Source organism: Macaca mulatta, chromosome 19, assembly GCF_049350105.2.
Source record: "Macaca mulatta isolate MMU2019108-1 chromosome 19, T2T-MMU8v2.0, whole genome shotgun sequence".
Taxonomy (NCBI): Eukaryota; Metazoa; Chordata; class Mammalia; order Primates; family Cercopithecidae; genus Macaca; species Macaca mulatta.
The window spans coordinates 56,438,495-56,444,494 of NC_133424.1; positions in this window are offsets into that span (position 1 = coordinate 56,438,495).

Below are 6,000 nucleotides of genomic sequence, written 5' to 3' on the forward strand. Positions count from 1 at the left end.
ACAAAAAAGTAGTGATGGCTCTAAACTTGAAAGGCATCAGTAATTAGATTAGATAGGGAAGCTCCATATATGTAGTAATATAGATTGGGCTTCAGTTATAGCTTAGTTCTTCCCATTCATAAGCCTTTCCAAACTCAAGTCATCATCTAGTCAACTCTGGAGAGAAGCCTTAGAAGTGTGGTTTATCTTCAGATAAATTAAAGTCTTCAAGTTCACAAAGATGTCTATAATAGTGATATATCTCTTACAGCTAATGAGTCTAGTTAGAGTTGTCTTCAAAGTTGAGAATCTTCATTTTAAGATACCATATAAGGGAGACACTCCAGAAAATTATGTGCTTCAAGTACTTCTGCATGTATTATAATCATCTTTATACCAATACAATTGTAAAATATAATCTTAAAAATTTTTTAAAGGAAGGAGTCCAAGAAGATGGAGGTGTCCAAAATCTACAAGAGTCAAATGTGGCCTCCTCCTTATTACTTCAATGATATTGAGAGGATCCCTGTAAATGGAAAACCTTTATTAAGTTTATCAAAAGTTAATGCTAAGTTGCACTCAAATAAATAATACTGAAGGTGTAACCTTGCAAGTATTATTCAAGAACACCACCATCAATTCTATGCAGAAAACTGCACAATGTTACATTCACAATAACAGAAACTAAAGTATAAGTTATACTGCTATAAGCCAAAAGTTTCTGTCTAGCTTCCAATGAGAGATGTAAAATAAAATTCTTATTATTTGGGTCTGCATCAGAACAATCAGAAATGAACAGAATATTTTCACTTCTTTTGTATTTTTGTTACAATACATACTGAATAAAAATTTTCCTCTTTTTATTTTTTACCTTATTATTATTATTATTTTGAGACAGAGTTTTGCTCTTTTGCCCAGGCTGGAGTGAAGTGGCGCCATCTTGGCTCACTGCAACCTCTGCCCCCCAGGTTCAAGTGATTCTCCTGCCTCAGCCTCCCGAATAGCTGGGATTATAGGCATCAGCTACCAAGTCCGGCTAATTTTTGTATTTTTAATAGAGACGGGGTTTTGCCATATTGGCTAGGCTGATCTCGAACTCCTGACCTTAGGTGATCCACCCGCCTTGGCCTCCCAAAGTGCTAGGATTACAGGTGTGAGCCACCGTGCCTGGCCTTTATTTATTTATTTATTTAAGATAGGTCTCTCTGTGTCACCAAGGCTGGAGTGCAGTGGTGCAATCACAGTTCACTGTTGCCTTCACCTCCTGGGCTCAATCAATTCTACTGCCTCAGGCTCCTGAGTAGCTGGGACTACAGGTGCATGCCAACACACCTGGCTATTTTTTTTTCTTTTTTTCTTTTTTTCTTGTAGAAACGGGGTCTCACAATGTTATCCAGGCTGGTCTCAATCTCCTGGCCTCAAGTGATCCTCCCGCCTCAACCTCCCAAAATGCTGAGATTACAGGTGTGAGGCACCATGCCTTGCCCAATAATTGTAGTTTTAAATTAAACTTTCTGTAACATTACACTGTTTTGTTTTTGTTTTGTTTTGTTTTGTTTTGTTTTGAGGAGTTTCACTTTTGTTGCCCAGGCTGGAGTGCAATGGCACGATCTCAGCTCACAGCAACCTCTGCCTCCTGGGTTCAAGCAATTATCCTGCCTCAGCCTCCAGAATAGCTGGGATTACAGATAAGTGCCACCATGCCCGGCTAATTTTGTATTTTTTTACTAGAGAGGGAGTTTCACCATGTTGCTCAGGCTGGTCTCGAATTCTCAACATTACACAGTTTTATATGATTTAATTTTTTGGACCCTACCTATAGTATAGAGAGAGGACTATTTTCTACTGTAACTCTTTGTAGTTCAGTAAAGTTAATAATGAAAAGACATTCGGGCCAGGCGCGGTGGCTCACGTCTGTAATCCCAGCATTTTGGGAGGCCAAGGTGAACGGATCACGAGGTCAGGAGTTCGAGACCAGCCTGACCAACATAGTGAAACCCCATTTCTACTAAAAATACAAAAAAAAATTAGCTAGGCGTGATGGCGCCTGCCTGTAATCCCAGCTACTCAGGAGGTTGAAGCAGGAGCATCGCTTAAACCCAGGAGGTGGAGGTTGCTGTAAGCCGAGATGGTGCCATTGCGCTCCAGCCTGAGTGGCAGAGTGATACTCCATCTCAAAAAAAAAAAAAAAAGACATTCCTCAGAAAAGCAGGGATTGATAATAATCAGTTGTGTTATCTTTTTGTAGTGAAATAATTTGAAATTCACAGGAAATTGCAAGGGAAGTACAGAGAAACCCCCTGGGTCTTCCATCTAGTTTCTTAATTACATTTTACATCATTTTAGTAAAATATCAAAACCAGGAATTCAACATTGGCACAATGTGTGTGTATACTACTTTTATTCATAGTATTTCATGTAGATTTAATGGAACCACCAAGGCAGTGATGATACAGAAAGAACTATTCCATCACCACAAGGATCTCTCTTGAGGTACCCCTTTATAGTCAACCCAGCTTGTGTCCTCACCATCCTCTGGCAACTACTCATCTGATGTCCATCTCTGCCTTTTGTCATTTTGGGAATGTCATACAGATGGAATCATGTATTATGTACCTTTTCAGATTGTCTTTTTACTCAGTATAACATTCTTTAGCTCAACTTATCCAGCCAGTGGCATGCATGCAGCCCAGGATGGCTTTGAATGTGGCCCAACACACATTTGTAAACTTTCTGAAAACATCATGAGTTTTTTTTTTTTTTTTTTTTTTTTTTACCTCATCATCTATCATTAGTGTTAGTGTATTTTATGTGTGGCCCAAGAAAATTCTTCCAATGTGGCCCAAGGAAGCCAAAAGATTAGACACCCCTGCTTTAAATCAATGCAAATTGCTGTATCTACCAGAAGTCTGTACTGCTTTGCTTTGCTTTTTTGTTTTTTTTAAGCGTTACATCTAACTCAACTGTACTGTTTGTTATTCTTGAGTGGCATTCCATGGTATGCACATACCACAGATTGATTTAACCATTCACCTATATAGAGAGGCTAATTTTGGCTGCTTCCAGTTTGGGACTCTTACCAAAAAACAGCTGTGAACAATTATGCACAGGTTTTTGTGCAGGTATAAATTCTCCTCATTCTGGCATAAATGCCCAGAAGTGCAATTGCTGGGTCATATGTAAATGAATGTTTTTAAGGAACATCCAATGCTCCTTCTTGGAGGGCTGTGCCACTCTTTATAGGCACTAACAAAGTATGAGAGAGCTAGATTTTCTGCATCTTCAGCTGCATTTGATGTTGTAACTATTACATACAATTCAACTGTTCAAATTTTGTGTAGCGATGCTCATAATTTGTATTTGTGCTCTTAATTTGTATTTCTCTAATGGCTAATGCTGTGAACATCTGTTTCTGTATTCACATACCATTCATAAATCTTCTTGAGTGAGTTGCGTCTTTGTGCTCTTTGCTCCTTTTTTTATTAGACTATTTTATGGTTGAGTTGTGAGAGTTGTTTATATATTGTAGATGTAAGTTTTTTTTTTGTCAGATATGAGGTATGCAAATACTGACAAAGCTCTAGGTACTACAGTTTTCCTACATTGTCTTCTTAAAATTTTGTAATTTTACATTGATATTTCACATTTAAATCTATGATCCAATTGGACTTAATTTTTAAATAAAGTCTCAGATTCTTTTTCTTTTTTGCATATGAATGTTCAGTATTCCCAGCAGTCTTTGATGAAAACACTGTCCCATTTCTATTTATTTGCTTTAGCATTTTGGCACAAATCATTTTGTTATAGTTGGTTAGGGTCATTTCTGGGTTATCTATTGTGTTCCACTGATCTGTGTGTCTGTACTCAGAGAGTATTACTCTGCCTTGGTTAATGTGGATATATAATAACTGTTGACATGATTAGAGTGATTCCTTCTACTTTATTCTTCTGCGAAGTCGTTTTAGGTGATCTAGTGCCTTTGCCTTTTGATATGAATTTTTTATCAGTTAAAAAAACTTGCTGGCCAGGTGCGGTGTCTCACACCTGTAGCCCCAGCACTCTGGGAGGCCAAGGCGGGTGAATCATCTGAGGTCGGGAGTTCTAGACTAGCCTCTACTAAAAATACAAAATTAGCCAGGCGTGGTGGCGCATGCCTGTAATCCCAGCTACTCAGGAGGCTGAGGCAGGAGAATCGCTGGAACCCGGGAGGTGGAGGTTGTAGTGAGTCAAGATGGTGCCATTGCACTCCAGCCTGGGCAACAAGAGTGAAACTCCGTCTCAAAAAACAAAACAAAACAAAGAAACAAAAAACAACTTGCTGTGATTTTGAACCCTCCTGGGTTCAAGCGATTCTCGTGCCTCAGCCTCCCTAATAGCTAGGATTACAGGCTCCTGCCACCATGCCTGGCTAAGTTTTTTGTATTTTTAGTAGAGACGGGGTTTCACCATGTTGGCCAGGCTGGTTTCAAACTCCTGACCTCAGGTGATCCACCCGGCTCAGCCTCCCAAAGTGCTGGGATTACAGGAGTGAGCCACCATGCCCAACAGGAAACTCTTAATAATAAATCATGCTCCCTCACCTACAGAATCTTCTCCAGTTTTATGGCATTGAACCATAGATATTGGGTGTCAGATTGATACCAGTGCCAAGCTCTTCAACAGTTATACTTGCTTTAAGATACTTAGCAATTCACTAACTTCTCTGAAATTTAGTGTTTCTATATCTAAAGTAGAAACATTACTGCCATGAGAATGTTAAAGGTGGGAAGATAGCTTTTCCATGAGGACACAGCTTCTCCATTGATGGCTGGAATTTTGTTTTTCTTTCTCTTTTCTCATTTCCTTAGTTTCCCACTTCCTACATAGCCCTTTAAAAAATGCAAATATAGACTTTTGCCTCCCCTTCACTAGACACTTCCTACAGGGCAAGTTCATCTAACTATATACTCCAAGCCAGAACTCTCCTCCGGAATTAACAGTCGATTTATAAACTAAAGCATGCTGGCCTCTGAACTCTCACCCACCAGGAGGTTGCCTGAAGAGACAACAGTTGAAAGCATGCCTGCTACTCTCTCCCTTCTGGTCACAACTTGTTTCTGCCCATGAAAAAGCCAACTCAACTGCCTAATAGATAAGGCACCAAGCCAGCACACAGACCCCTGCCCTCTTCCTCCCCTACCTTTTAAAAGTGCCTGCCTTCTGCTCTAAAAGCCAAGCAGTACACTTAAAGACAACACCTGTGCTTCCTACCCTACACTAGCTCTGGATTAAATAACTTTCTTTATACCAGATCTCCCTCTTGTTAACTGGACTTTGCAAACGGGAAGCCACTAATCTACTTTTCAGTTACAGGGGCTGATGCTTTCCTGGCTTCTCATTGTCCCTCCCAACCCATTCTACCTGGCTCATTCTTTAAACCAGTGGTCCCCAACCATTTTAGCACCATGGACCGGTTTTGTGGTCCACCAGGAATGGTTTCCGGATGAAACTCTTTTCCACCAGGAATGGTTTTCCACCAGGAATGGTTTCGGGATGAAACTGTTCCACCTCAGGCATTAGATTTTCATAAGGAGCGCCTAACCTACATTCTTCCCACGCACAGTTCACAATAGGTTTCACGCTCCTATGAGAATGTAATGCTGGGCTGATCTCACAGGAGGTGGAGCTCAGGCCATAATGCTCCCTCACCTGCCGCTCACTTCCTGCTGTGCCGCCCGGTTCCTAACAGGCAGTGGAACGGTACAGGTCTGTGGCCCTGGAGTTGGATATCCTTGCTTTAAACCCTGAGCCTCCTTTCAGCCATCTGACTGCTCAACAGTCACTCCCACTAGCTCCTTGAATATTGTATCTCCTCGCTTGTTCCCTGTCCAAGAACACTCCTGTCAATCATGGGAGACATTTAGACTTCACAAATTCTTGTTTATTCAATATTTTCGCTCGAGAACTCTGGGAAGGACAACTGTCAGGGTAACAGTCTACATTCCCCACCAGGCGCCTGGGGCTATGAAACTCATTCCCCCT